The sequence below is a fragment of the Heterocephalus glaber genome, unplaced genomic scaffold (assembly GCF_053883595.1).
Source record: "Heterocephalus glaber isolate CG9 unplaced genomic scaffold, H.glaber_assembly_v1.0 deba00001688, whole genome shotgun sequence".
In the NCBI taxonomy this organism is placed as follows: domain Eukaryota; kingdom Metazoa; phylum Chordata; class Mammalia; order Rodentia; family Bathyergidae; genus Heterocephalus; species Heterocephalus glaber.
In genome coordinates, this window is record NW_028258413.1 from 10,386,580 (window position 1) to 10,402,327 (window position 15,748).

Sequence of the window (15,748 nt, forward strand, 5' to 3'; positions counted from 1 at the left end):
ATCCCAGGTACTGAAAAAAAAAAGAAATAGGAAAATACCAGGAGAAAAAATGAACACAAGGTATGTTCATCAATTCATAGAGAAATAAAATGTTTTTAGGGCCAGGGATTTAGCTCAGTGGTGCTGCCACCTGCCTCACAAGTGCAAGGTCCTGAATTCAATCCCCGGTACCAAAAAAAAAAAGAAGAGATAAAATGTTCTTAAAAGACAATTAGTGTTGCTAAATAGTAAGCATTGCATTTTTGTTGTTGTTGTTGTTTTTGGGTTTTTTTTTCTGGTACCTGGGATTGAACTCAGGTCCTTGCTCTTGCGCAGTAGGCGGCAAAACCACTGAGCTTTAAATCCCCAGCCCAATAGTAAGCACTGCAACTAAAACAAGGTGCAGTTAAAATTTCAGTTACTGGGCTGTGGATGTAGCTCAATGACAAGATGCTTGCCTAGTTTGTGCAAGGCCTTGGGTTTGATCCTCAGAGCTGAAAGATTTTTGGGGGGCTGGGGATTTAGCTCGGTGGTTCCGCTGCCCGCCTTGCAAGCGCAAGTTCCTGAGTTTGATCCCTGGTACCAAAAAAAAAGATTTTTTTTGCACTTATCCAACTTACCAAGTTTTATAGGTTCTTAAATTGTCATTGTGAAGCCAAATGTTGAAAAAGGAACATTAAAATGGTCATTCTCCTACACTCTAGTGTAAATGTAATCAAACAATCTTTTCTTTTTTAAAAATTTTTTTGGTACAGGGGATCGAACTCATGACCTTTTCGAGGCAGGCACAGTGTCACTGAGCTAAATCCCTGACCCCAGACACAATCTTTTTGGAAACTATCAACAGGTCTGAAAGATATTATGTATTCCCAAGGTTTGGCCAGGTCCACTCCAAACACCTGTTTATGAAATTTGTTATCATCAGCTGGAAAAAATGCAATGTAGGAGCTTTTGTTCAGCTAATTTAAATCTCTTTTATGCTCTCCATTCATTCTACAGATAATCAAATCTGATTACTACTAGGGTTTATACAAGAAATTGATTAAGTGGACCTGGTTTTCATAAAGAGATTATATTAAAGAACACCTGAGAAATAGACATATGTTTGCTTGTATTTTAAAATGATTTTAGGTACAAATGTATCACATTAGTTATTTTCAATAACCAACAAACAATCAAAATTCCTTCACATGTCAAATAAACATACAGCTGCTAAAAACATGGCAGAGAAAAAAGACAGACATGGGAATATACAATAGTTGGAAAATAAAAAGATTGGCAAACAAATTCTACATTTACATCTTTGTAAAATATGCTATAAATATTATGACAGAAATCCAACAGGAATATGCAACAAAATACTAACAATTCTTCTCAGGCATGAACTAAGAGGTGATTTTATTTTCTTCCTGTTGCTTTCCAAGAAATTTCCAAACTTTCCACAATTAAAATTACATTTTCAAGATCAGAAGAAAATTACTTCAATTTATTTCAATTAATTCAAATTGTTTTTAAGTAGAAATCCTACTTACTGGTGACTCAAATAGGGATTGTAACAACAGAAAGTCCACTGGAGGGACAGACCAGCACACCAAGGTCACACAAAAACTCAGCTGTTCTACTAGAATAGTCACACAGAATCCACGGGGAAAAGATGGAATTTCCTCTTCAGGATGGGGAGGTCAGAGCTCACCTGTCACCTGTACAGCAGGGACAACGGAGACACAGGTGCCAAGCTCTTGAGACAGCTCTGCAAAATGAAGATTTGAGTTTCCTCAGAGCCTTCTCGGTTTTATACTTTATTGGAGCAGCCACTCTGTCTCCAGAAACCCATTTCCTCAGGCAAAAAGTTTAAAGCCTAGCAGGTAAGCAGAAGTAGAAAAGGCAGAGATACAATCAGGAACATTAATGCAAATTCAACAGGCTGTTGTCAAAGGAGGACACCGAGGTGGCAGACTAGGACCCACAATAGGCCGGGGAGGGCCCTGCACCTCCTCAGTTTCTTTTAAGCAACCTTGCCCCGGGATGAAAGCAGGCCTGTTCCCGGGATTTTGTACTTGAGTAATCTGAGGCTCAGGAGCCTCCAAGGAGCAATGGAGAAGCCCTGCCCTGGGGTCTATGAGGAATGTTGTCCGCAGAGCCTTGGCTGTGAACATTATCAGCCCATTAGATCTACAGGCCTTCTCTGCTGTTCTAGTCTATTTTATCAGCCAGCCCTTATTTTGTTTTTAATTTTTATTTTATGAATACATCTTTGAAGTACATGATGACAACATTCATCGGGGGAGTTGGTATGAGGACATAATGCATCTTAACCCTTTTTACAGCCCCTTTCCCTCCCTGATCAGCTCGTTTGGTCTTAGCCTGAGGCTTTAGATGGGTAGAACGGATGCATGCTGGAAGCTCCAGGATTAGGTGGATGCCACTTTACTGTTTGTTACAGAAAGAAACAAGGAGTGTCTGTCCTGGAGTTCTTACAGTGCCTGAGGCCCTAGGTTTAATCTTCAGCACCATTTTAAAAAACAATTAAAAATCCAGAGGGGCTGGGAGTATAGCAGTGTGATAGAATACTTGCCTAACATACAATGTCTTGGATTCCATCTAAGGACTGCAAAATAAATGCAAGACAAAGAAAAAAGGTTTTAATACCTGTGAAGTCCCCACCCCAAGAACTTGTTTTGAGACTTGCCTGCTATCTAGGCTGCCTGTATGCTGGGCCAGGGGACTTAGCCAAAGTGTCTCAGAAGGAGTTTGACACCATTCTTCTAATCACTAGTCATCTCAACTCTTAAGTCTATTTATTGTGAAAATATAAAGGTGAAATATTTGTATTTTATCCTGCCCATGTTTTAAACAAATATTCTAAGCTAAAAAAGAAAAAAACCCAGATTTTCAAAAGTTTCTCTAAGATAATAAAAATCTCCAAGCCAGGCATGGTGGCACACACCTTTATCACAGACTCTGAGAGGCTGGGGCAGGAGGAAACAAGTTCAAGCCCAGTCTGAGCAATTTAGCAACTCAGCAAGACCCTTTCTCAAAACAAAAAAATGTCTGGGGGGCTGGGGATTTAGCTCAGTGGTTTCGCTCCCTGCTGCGCAAGCACAAGGACCTGAGTTCAATCTCCAGTGCCCCCCCCAAAAGTGTCTGGGGATGTAGGTCAGTGCAAAGGCTCTGGGATCAATTCTTGGTACCACAAAAAAGAAAAATAAAAAGAAGCTCAAAGAATAAATAACTGGATTCATAAGTATGTGGGTTAATCTAAAATTATAATACCAGAAGGAGCTGTGAATAACTGATCCTCAAACTCAACCATCAAGACAAATTTAGAGCTTGAAATCTCACCATAAATATCTCCTGCTTCATCGTTCTTCCCTACAAAATAGGATTTAGAGTCTATCAGTAAAGTTTTATTTCAAATCCTGATTTTTCTGAAGTATAAGACAAAGGGCACAAACTGATAGCAAAGTCTATTCATAATAATACAAGAGAAACATAACTCCTAACCTGCTACATGTTAGATAAATCAAATTAGTATGCCAGAAATCGAAGAATAAATTTTAAGGAACAACCGGAGCTTAAGAGTAGGAAAGATTTATTGAGAGATAGCTCCTGAGAGACAGGAGGGTTTCCAAAAGTGGGGTGCGCCAAGGCCCTTTGTCAGGGTAATTTATACAACTCACAATGTGGGTACAAAGTGGATCAACTACAGTCAACCTATAGGATTACAAGTATAGCTGCTTAGCTAATATTGATCTAATAGGGAAGTGGTTCACATAGCAAGGTACATAGAAAGAACAGAGGCATTTTTGAGCAGGGATGGGTTTGAATGTTCTGGTCCCCATCTGAGTGACTGGATATGGATGTTCTCATCACCCACCTGGGTGACTGATGTTTATTTGAACTTTGTTGGACCAGGTGATATCTATCAATCACAGTACAATCTCAAGTTATCGTTTATCCCTCAGGGAAGCCTGCAGGCCTGGTCATTACATCTTTATCTTAGGGCCTAGCCTTCAACGGATGTGCCTCCAGCAGCAGTTTGGGTTGTTTTCATCTTTTGCTCTAACTATTGAGGGCCCATCCCTGTCTGACTGCCTATTAATTTCTATCTAACTTAGCTGCCTGTAATAATAGGACACACAAGATCTAGGTTATTAATACATTTATCACTGGAAGTAAAAGCTGCAGCAAAACCTGACAAGATCTCACGAACATTATCTTCTGCATAAGATGTATAATCTTTACTTGAGAAGTCCCCAGATTTTTATAAAAACTAGTATTTTTGGCCAGGGATTTGGCTCAGTGGCACCACGCCTGCCTCACAAATTCAAGGTCCTGAGTTCGACCCCCAGTACCAGGAAAAAAAAGAAAACCTAGTCTTTTGACTGTGGTTCTCAAAGAATCTTAATGCTCTCACTAAATAGTATGCACAAATACATGCTATTATCATCAAATATATTTAAACTAAAATTATTTACATTTAATAATAAAATTCAAATATGTCTTCCTTAACTTTCTATGAAAACGAGTGTGTAATTTCAACCACGCTAATTGAGAAAAAGAAAATTACTATTTTTCTGTTAATGATGCACAACTACTTTAATTGATAGAGTGGATACTAACCACTAAGGAATAGAGCAGTAGATGAAGAGAAAAATTAACATGATATGTCAACAACTCACAAAGAAACGGAATGCTTTAAAGAGAAAATTTCCATTTTAAATAAAAAGTATCATCTAAAACCTGATAAAAAGTGTAATCTTTCCTATTCAATTGAGCAGGTTTTCCAATTCCTAAATTGTTATGATTGAGCTGAGCTTTGAAAAGGGAACCTTAAGTGGATGCTCTCATACAAACTGTTGGAAGGAAGTGTAATCAGGTACAATCTTTTTGGAAATCAACCTGACACTATGCTGGTAGAACACAGTGTGTTTATGTATGTCCACATGTGTGTACATAGAAAACATACAGGCACAATTATACCCCCCGGAACTCATTCTAAGGATCATTGTGGGCTGGGGAAGATTAACCTAAAATTGAGGAAGCTGGGTAGCTCCCTGTGCACATCCACACTGTGCAATTGGCTGACTGTGTACACATTCCTGAGAAAGTCTAACTGGTGACAACACTTTCCTGGACAAAGGGTGTATCTGTACTTTGAAAGTTCAACACCTACCATTGAGCACACCGCCATGTTCATTCCAAACACTTATGCCTGCCAATTTGTTAGTAAAGACAGGAAAGATTTATGCTAAGAGGTGCATTTTGTGTTTTAAACTGCTTTCATTTTCTGCATAGATTCTGCAGAAATCATCTCTGAATGTTTGGGGATGTTGGTGTATGCAAAAAACTCCAAGCAGATGACTGCAAGTCAACTGTAGTCAAAAGTCAGTCTAGTCAAAATAATGGGGCATTCGTTCCTAAATTTTTTAAGTGTTTCACTTTTTATTAGCTATATTAACTTACTACTGCTAAAAAAGGGCAGAAAAAAATGACTGATATGGAAAAATACTGACAAAACAAAGAGGAAGAAAGTAAGGTTAGAAATAGAATGTTCACTACATTTGCATCTTTGTGAAGGATGCTTTTTTTTTGGTACTGGGGATTGAACTCGGGACCTTGCTCTTCTTATGAAGGAGGCAGCAGAACCACTGAGCTAAATCCTTGGCCTGGATGCCTTTTTAACATATGGTGAAATACAATCCAACAGAAATATATTACAAAATTCTAGAAATGTTTTTCAGTTATGAACAAATGATTTTATTTTCTTCCCTTTTTTTTCTAGAAATTTCCAAACTTGCTACTACCAACTTTATTTCAGGGGAAATATTAATTGACTGCTTTGGTAATTCAAATGACTTTCTTGTGGAAATCCTACTAAATGAATCATCAAGTATTTATTTTTTTGTGGAGTTTTTTGTTGTTGTTGGGGTTTTTTTGGTACCATGGATCGAACTCACGACCTCGCACTTTTGAAGCAGGCGCGGTGCCACTGAGCTAAATCTCCAGCCCATCATCAGGTATTTAGATAGAAAAGTCCTTTGGACTAACAGGCCAGCACCTGGAGGACATTCAATAAAACAATAATTGTTCCCACTGAGAATAGACTGTGATCCCACAGAATCAAGCTGCAGATGAGTTACTGTCTTCTGCAGGATGAGCCAGGAAGGTACTCAGAGTTCACCTGTCCCAAGGGCAAAGTGACACCCCAGAGTCACCACAGGATAGACCAGGCAGCAGGCAACTGAGAGTTGGGGACAGCAGGCAGTCAAGGCTCTGAGTTTCCTTGATTCAGGCTTCTCACACTCTAGTGCTGGGGCAGAGAGGCAGCCAGGTGAGGGAGGTAGAGGTGGGCCATGTGGGCCCCCAGCATACCAACCCCCACTTATTTGGACCCCCTCCCTGCAAGTCCACTTCCAGCCATCCACCTTGCTGACTCTGAGCAATGAGCCCTCAGAATAGGTCGCCAAGGATAAGGGACCCTGCACAAGGTTAGGGTTTTTTTCCCTTTAGAGACAAACAACTTCCTGAGGTCTAGGACAGAAACTGCTTCCACCATGTCTCCTCAGCCCAAAGAACAGAATATGCAGATGCTGACACCAGAAGGGTTGAAATCCAGTTTTCTTTCCACAAGAAAGGGGACAAAAACTAAAGATGCCTGGAAGTGATAAAGCAAAGGTAAATGTATAACTTGTCTCTCCATGTTCCCCTTCCCATCTGTTCCTTCTTACGATGGACCCTTGCCCACCTGTAAATGTTGAGATGGTTATTTGAGCCAAATAAAGCCTCCATCTCCTCAGAGCTAGCTTTGAATAAATCCTTTTTCCTTTTTTGCCCAAATACATGGCTTCCTTTAATTTGGTCAGTGGCAAGCAGACAAACCTAAAAATATGAGCCAAAATGGCTGCTATCATAAGGAATGGAGGGGTCTCCCAGAATGCTGAGCAGCAGTGAGGAGATCCCAAACCCCTTACCTGCCTTATGTTTTCACATGTTCAAAACTACCAGGGTTCCCCAGGCCATACTGCCTCTTCTATCCTTCTCTGTTCTGGAAGGAAGGCAACTGTCATTTGCTTGATGGTAGAGCACTTGCTTAGCTTGGCAGAGCCTTGAGTTCAATCCCCAGTACCATTAAAAAATAAAATAGTAACAACTACACTCTAATTAGAAATATTTTCTTGCAAAGTTATTACAGGATACTTTTTCTTTTTTGAAATAATTTAAATTTCATTTATTTTTCTTTTTTGGTGAAATTAGTTAACGGTTAATGTCACACATGCGGGATGTCACAAATGGAAGTTAAAATAGCTATCCTACCTTTTAATAGTACTTGGACAATAATAATGCAAACAGATGTCTTCTGTGGTGAAAATTGCTTCAAATAAGTTGTCTAAATTAAATGTCAGGTTTTCAAAAATTGCCTAAAGCTGGGGTGGTGATGCATGCTTGTAATTCCAGAACTCTTGAGAGGCTCAGGAAGAAGGGCTGCAAGTTCAAATGGAGCCTGGACAATTTAGCTACTTAGCAAATGTCTCTAGGACTGGGGGATTTAGCTCAGTGGCACCAAGCCTGCCTTGCAAGTGCAAGGCCCTGATTTGGATCCCCGGTACCAAAAAAAAAAAAAAAAATACTGTCTCCAAATAAAAAATAAAAAGAGATGAGAATATAGCTCAGTGTGGAGTCCCTGGATTCAATCCCCCAGTACCTACCATACACACACACACATACACACACACACACACTTTGCTTGAGCTAATAATCACCACAAATAACCAGATTAATAAATATGTGGATTTATATAGAAATGTACCAGACGAGAGATAAAAATGACTTTATGTTAGTCTTTATCATTCTTCCTTACAGAATGAGATTTAGTTTCTATCAATAAAGGTGCCATAAACCTAGCATGGTGGCACATGCCTATAATCCCAGCATTTGAGGGAGTGAGCCAGGAGGTTCCTAAATTCAAACCCAGTCTGGGCAGTTTAACTACTTAGTGAAATACTGTTTCAAAATAACTAATAAACTGGGCATAGTGGTACATGGCATTAATCTCAGCACTCAGCTGAGGCAGAAGGATTACTGTGAGTTCAAGGTGGCCTGGACTACATAGTGAGAACTTATCTCAAAAAATCCAAAATAAAAAAAAAAATTTTTAATCCAAAATAAATAAATAAATAATTGTCAGGTAAAAGACCATTAATGGACCATCTACCATCCGAGTCACGGCACCAGAAATGTCAGGTAAAAGGCCGAAGACCAAGACCAGACCACAACAAGCCTTTATTAGGGGAATAGATCTGCTGGGCTGTCTCTGAACAAAGGAGAGACTAAAGCAATATGGCCAGGGCAAGGAGAGTCTTTTATAGAGACTGGGGTGGGACTTGTAGGGGCTGAGGTGGGGTTGAGTGAGGTAGTGACTAGGGAATGGAGAGCCAGTGACGTCACTAGGTGGTAGGAGGTGAGTGAGTATTAGGTTACTTTCTAGGCGGGAACAGGGGCATGCCGGGAAGAAAGGTTTATTCTTTGGTGGGAGCAACCATCTTGGCATGACTTCACACAGGGGAGGGGGCAAGGCATGATAGGAAGAGGGCAGCTACTATACATAATAGCTGCTGAGGTAGTGGAAGTCCTATCAATAATAAAAAGGGATGGGGATGTAGTTTAGTGGGAAAGCCATGGGTTCCATTTTTCCAGTAAATAATAATAATAACCTACAAGAATAAATAGCTATAGTAACAAATATGTGGGTTGGCCTAAATTTATACTAGACAAAGACAGGTATGAACCAATAACTGGTTCCCCAAAGTTAGTCATCAAGACAAAATTTGAACTTGAAAAATTCTAAATATGATTTGTATCCCCATAAAAACTTCCAAATATCTTGTATATTTGCAGTCATCACATCCAATAAAGGTATCTTATCTAGAATGCACTACCAGTTTCCATCTATAAAAAAGAGATACAATTAGAAAATAGAGTTACCAAGGCAATTGTCAAAGAAGCTGTATAAAGTAACATAAACATTAAATTATGTTAAATTTCATTAACTATCAGAAAATGCAAACTAAAACCAAAATATAGGACCTCAATATGTTGACCAAAATAATTGAAATAGAGAGAGAGAAAAATTTCATCACTGACATGGAGGAACTATAATTTTCATACACTTTGGATAGAAATACAAATTAGTATGACAATCTTGGGGACTTCTCTAGAAGTACCTACTAAGATACATCCAATGACCATAAATAGTACTCTAGAAATATGCACTATAGAACTATCTACTTTTACACTAAAAGCCATATACAAAAATACTTATAGCCCAATATTATTATTATTATTATTATTATTTTATTTTATTTTTATTTTTATTTTTGTATCAGGGATCTAACTCAGGATGTTGTACTTGCAAGGCAGGTGGCAGAACCACTGAGCTAAATCCCCGGCCCTGCCCAATATTACTTTTAATAACTGGAACTATGAATAAACCAAATGTACACCAAGAGTAAAATGGAAAACCACATGGTGTTATATCCATTCAATGTGTATCCATTCAATACTCCAATGAGGGAAAAAAGTTGCTGTGAACGGATCTTACAAATGTCACCTTAGATAAACCCAAAGATAAAAGAGCACATACTGATTGGTTCTATTTGCAAGTTCAAAAACAGACAAAATTAATTTTTGGCTGTTAGAAGGACTGATGGTCAAGAGGTGATCTGAAGGCTTTGGTGGTTCTGTCTTATTTTGTGATCCGGGTAGTCATTAGCCGGCTTTGTTCACTTCGGCATGAAATTGAGCACCTATAATTGACCTAATAGATATAGATGTAAAGTATTATTTTACTAAGAATTAAAAGTTCAAGTGGGTCAGGGATTTAGCTCAGTGGTTTCGCCACCACCTACACAAGCGCAAGGATCTGAGTTTGATCCCCGGCACCAAAAAAGAAAAGTTCATTTAAGAAGTATGTATGAATCTTCTTATTCCTTAGCTGTTTTATTAATCCCTGTCCCTTGGAAATGATTCTTATTCTTTCCTTTTTTAAAAACCTGTCTTTTATTGGTATATGTTTGCAATACATAAAGATTGCATCTATAGTGGGAAGTTGGTACGTATACTGTACATACCACATCTTAATTGTCCTCTACTCCTCCTTCCTTGCTGCATCTCTAGGTCCTCTTCCCATTTCCAAGTGACCTAGCTCCCTGTTTCCTAATATCTATCTGTAATTTTGCTCTTTAATTTATTTACATGCAACTTGAGCCCCCAATTGCCTCTAGCACCAAATGATATGTCTGGGGCTGTGGTCCAGGACACCACCAATGCTCTTGTCTCTGTTCAGTGGCCCCAGAGGAAGGGTAAGTAGAAAAACTCATCCTCTGAGCTTCCACGGAGCAGCTCTCTGCTCTCTGCCTCTATGTGGAACTGACTCTGCTGGGAAAGTTGCTTCCTGTGTGGTCTCCAACCCAAGCTCTGGCCCCTTTGGAGGGCGAGTGGATAGGAGATTGCTCTGAGAGCTTGGCCTTTACCCTAGAATCACCAGATGATGCCTACCTAAAGCAAGACACCAGATCCTAAAGCAGCACACTGATTTATTTTTTTAAAGGTAATTCTAGAAAGAAATGAGAAGTGAGTGTGTTGGAAAAGACAGTAAAACTGACACATGGGATACAGATTACGGATTTAGAAGAGGACATGAGGAAGGATGCAGCTATGATAGCATCGCTCAGGTACAACATTTTGCACCTTGCCGATTCTGAAAGACTATGCATGCAAATTATAGTTCCAGAGAAAAACGCTCATTAATAAGCAAAGGCTTAGAACTGGAAGTAACGAATTGAGGCAGAAAGAGCTGCCAAACATAACTTGGAACGGACAATTATTGTAAAATATTTGTTAATGAACTGTATGCTAAAACCCTGTTTGAAACTTGTGCGTGGTTTGAAACTTGTGTGGTTGTGAAATTGTCCCTGCTTGGAAACTCTGGGTGGGCCTCCTCCCTCTTGCGGGGGCAACCTGGTCCCAGAGAGATTAAAAGTTAGCTTTGAAGTGTGTCTATCTAAGTACCCCGTACCTAATGCTGCTTTGCCACGTCCTTGCTACATTCTGTATAACCACAACTCAAGCTATCCTGTAGGCTATGATAAGGTGTAAAAAGAAAAAACTATCTTAACTCGAGGTCAGCCTAGAAGGACTCATTTCTTGAGGGTGTCCATTGCCTGGCAATAAACATCTTTTTTTATTTTGTGAGACCAAAGTGACTCCATTTTGCTTATGTGAAACCAGAATGACTCCACTTTTGCCCAAAATGGAGTAGTCTCCTTTGTCCTCTCACATTACTGATTAAAATGTGCTTGATCTAGGACAAAAGATACAATCTGTAACAAACCAAAGTCCCTAAATTAATTACTCAGCCATCTGTTTACCCAGGAAATGAACATCCTGGGCCCACTATCTGTAGGAACAGTCTGTTAATGTGCTGACTGTCAATGCTGGGTGGTCGTGACCATTAGTGACCGTGTCTGCTGACCATCAATACGTGACAGTTGCCCACTAACCTTTGTCCTTCTTTTCTTTTGTAAAACCTATACATAATCCCCCCTTACCCCTGATGAGTTCAGCCAATCAAAAATGTACACTTCATGCTCGCTAAATGTTAACCAATCATGTAACTTGCTGTAACCTCTATAAAAACCCCGCTAATTTGGAACTCGGGGCTCTCAATCTCGATCTGCTGTGTCGGTGACAATTGAGAGTCCCTGCTTAAGCTTGAATAAATGTCCCTCGTGTGCTTACATCAGAAACGGCCTCCTGGTGGTCTTTGGGACCTCACAATCTGGGCACAACAATTTTACCCAACGCTCCTGTCTCTGAAAGATCATTTCGATTTGCAGCAACAGAATCACTAATATTGTTCTCCATTTATAAAATCACGTGCATATTTTGTTCCCAGAAAGCTGATTTTTGCCATTTTTCATCCATGCACATTTGCTGAACCTTATATTTTATAAATATATCTGATTTTCATGAATGGAAAAAACTTTTGTGGTGGGAGAATGGACCGAGAGTAATATCTCCTATAAATATGGATATAAAAGCTCCATATCCCAATGAAGCCTGGAGACTGGGGAAGGTAAGGCAGCCATTAGGCCACAGGTCCTGAATAGGTAATTTAAAATAAACTAAAAGTCAGGGGCTGAGTGAGTTAACATAGCAAAAGGGATTATTAGGGCCTAATGAAATGCAAGAGACAGAGGACTTGTCCTTACCCAAAGGGGAGAGTCCTTAGGGAAGTAAAATGCGAATGAAGTAGATTCCTTTCTGGACCTCAGAGGCCTGCCTGCCATCAGGAGCTCTCCTGCTTTCTGTCACGTACACAGGTACTAAAATGTGAGTCCACCTTAAAACAGTGTCCACCTTATGGAACACCCCTTTCTGACTAATGGAGAGCTTTCTTTCATTCTTTATCATAAACACATATTTGGCTATTCTCCACCATTTGCTGTTTGCTCTTTTGTCATCTTCAATCTTTGTTACCCTAAAGCACAAACCCAAGAGCCAGACGGATCCGGTTAGGGCACCTTCCAAGTCTACTTTTCTCCGCTATCCTGATCCACTAAAGAGTTTCTTCCCACTCACCCACCCACCCGCCTATATTTGGAGGATTTTTTTTTTCAGTACTAGATATTAAACCCAAGGTATTCACACTGAACCACACCCCCAGCCCTTTTTATTTTTCATTTTGAGATAGGGTCTCTCTAAATTGTGTAGCCTGGGCTAGAACTAGTGATCCTCCTGGCTCAGCCTCACAATGCTGGGATGACAGATGTGCAGGGCCACTTGGAGGAATTTTTTTGTAGGGGTGATGATGATCATTTTTCTTCATGATATGTTCATGATGTCTCCATTTTGATTGCAAATATGTTAATCATTTTTTTTCAAGCTATTTCCATTCCTATAAATTTAGAGTGTTGTGCCCAGATCGCGAGGTCCCCAAAGACCACCAAGGAGCCGATTCCGATGCAAACACATGAGGGTCGTCTATTCAAGCTCGAGCAGGGACTCTCATCCGACACCGACGCAGCGCATCAGGATCCAGAGCCCCGACTCTAGAACACCAGGGGTTTTTATAGAGGTTACAGCAAGGCGCGGGGTTTCAAAAAGGCGCAGGGTTTCAAATCTCACGCAAATTACACAATTGGCTAGCATTTAGCAAGTTTTGAAAGTTTAAACCTGATTGGCTGTGCCTTGCACGCTGAACTGCAAACGCTGCTCAAGTCATCGAAAAGAACATCTGGGATACTGGGGTATTGGGGTAACTACTGATTAGCTCTTGCAGGCCATCGAGAAGAGCATCTGGGACATTGAGGCAGCTACTGATTAGCTGTTGCTAGGCTAGTTGCTAGGGGACTGCTGAACATTATCACAGGCAGGTGGCCAAAGTACATCTTGTGGTTTTTCTTGGAACTAGAATTTATGTCTAGGCCACCTCACTCTAATGTAAGACTGCTGTCCTTACCAAACGCTCCGAGGAGCTGACCATAGTGAAGCACACCCAGGGATCCCAGCGGTGCCTCCAGAATGTAAGGCCAAGGGCCTTACCAAATGCTCCAAGGAGCTGACTGCAGCGAAGAACACCCGAGAAGGAACACACCAACACACCGGACAATTTGGAAAGTGAACCAGACCTTAGTCTGGCCAGACGGCACTCCCAAAGCAAAGTAGCTTAGAGAGGCGTAGTCCAGAGTCCGAGGCTCTTTTTATAGGGGCTCACAGAGGAGTTAACAGGTGAAATTTACAGAAGAAGGAACAAAGGTTTAGTGGTCTTACATTTGTATGTTAATTAGCCTGACATGTACTGGTAGTCAGCAGATGCTTTGTAGATTGTTCTATAGATAGTGGTGTCCGGAACAAAGAGTTGGATAATTATGGCTGTTAGGGATCTTATCTAGTGTCCTGGAACTAAGAAACATCTTTATCTATTTACTCACATTCAATCGCAGTTGGGGCTAGGGGAGTTTTATGATTACAGAGTTATGCAGTCCTACACTAAGATGGGGCCAAATTTTAAAATGGAGTCACTCAGACCTCACAAGAGTTACTTTTTAAAAAATTAAAATCTTCTTTTCACTAAATTTTACAACCATTTTAGGAGAACTGAAGTGTGTTTCTTAAAACTGTTGTGCCAAGTGAGCCGATAAATCACCAAACACTGGGACCAACAACAAAGTTAAACTGAAAGGAGTTTATTTACAGGCGTGGACTCCACTCCCTAAGCAAAGTGAAGCCCCGAAGCAGGGGATAGTACAGGTTTATAAGTAACTCAAAAAAAGAAGTTCAGGGAGAGGCCACTATGTCCTTCAGCCAGCTGTGAAATATCTTTCATAACCCAGTTCTTTTTCATCCCACCTATCTTGCCAAGATAGGGCCTTCTGTGGCTACAGGGTTCAGTGGTTACAGGGAGGCACCGGGAACCATCTGTTCCCGGGGAGCGATAGAGCATGTTTACAGAAGCAGAGCAAGCTGCTCTCTTGTGGGGAATTCCAGCACTCTATAAGGGGAGGGGTATGAGGGGAATTTAATCACAGGCCAAGATGGCATTTCTTAGGTTCACTTTGGTCTCACAAAAACCTCACACCTTACTATTTTTTCTTTGGTTGAGTAGTAGACCTTCTGGTAATTTAAATGCAAGTACCTGTATTTATTTAGCTACTTTCCATTTTTCACCCTAATATAGAGATAATAAGCCTACAAAATTTTATATATATATATTTTAAACAATCTCTAACTTTAATAGTACCTTTTTTTTTTTTGGTACCGGGGATTGAACTCAGGTCCTTGCGGTGGCCCAGCAGGGGGCGAAACCATTGAGCTAAATCCCCAGCCCTAAAATTTTATATATTTTTAAAGAAATGCATAGCTTTCAGGCAAAAGGGCCGAAAACCAAGACCAGACCAGGCCACAACAAGCCTTTATTAGGGGAGTAGAATGGCTGGGCTGTCTCTGAACAAAGGAGAGACAAAAGCAATATGGCCAGGGCAGGGAGAATCTTTTATAGAGACTGGGGTGGGACTTGTAGGGGCTGAGGCGGAGTTGAATGAGGTAGTGACTAGGGAATGGAGGAGCCGGTGACATCATTAGGGGTAGGAGGTGAGCAAGTATTAGGTTACTCTCTAGGCGGGAAAAGAGGCATGCTGGGAAGAAGGGTTTATTCTTTGGTGGGAGCAACCATCTTGGCATGACATCACACAGGGGAGGGGGCAAGGCACCATAGGAAGAGGGCAGCTACTATACATAATAGCTGCTGAGGTAGTGGGAGACCTATCAATAGCTACTTATGAAGCTGTAATCATCTAAATACACAAAATTAGTGAAGCTTTTACAGTATTTTAAGAGAGCATTTTAATGCAAAAATATGATGTTGATCATATTAGAAATTAAACAAAGAGTATTTAGAGGGAATTGTCTTCTAACTGGAGTCATCAAGTTGTTATATGATGTTGATTTGCACTAAAGTGAAGTAGAAAAAAAACTATCTTAACTGACAAACATGACAAAAACATATTTTATTTTGTTAATATCTGCATTCAAATGACCTAGAACACAGTAAAGGAACTAAAAATTTCTAAATCAATAAAACTATTATAGCTACTGATTCAACAAATAGTACATAGTATAAAATAATGTGTGATAAAATTATTATAGTTAATGAAGAATATAGATCATAGGTGATACATATTGAACTTAAAGAGATTAGAAGATTTAA

General features: G+C 40.1%; 1 protein-coding gene across 1 annotated transcript in view; it reads right to left on the minus strand.

Annotated features, from left to right (window-relative positions):
* The window catches only part of LOC101700329 (neuronal acetylcholine receptor subunit alpha-2-like), a 48,580-nt gene extending 46,765 nt beyond the window's left edge, over positions 1-1,815 (minus strand). Inside the window, exon 1 of the transcript XR_015446405.1 lies at positions 1,673-1,815. The gene's annotated coding sequence lies outside the window, so the exon portion shown is untranslated. The remainder of the gene's footprint in view (positions 1-1,672) is intronic.
* Positions 1,816-15,748: the final 13,933 nt, after the last annotated feature.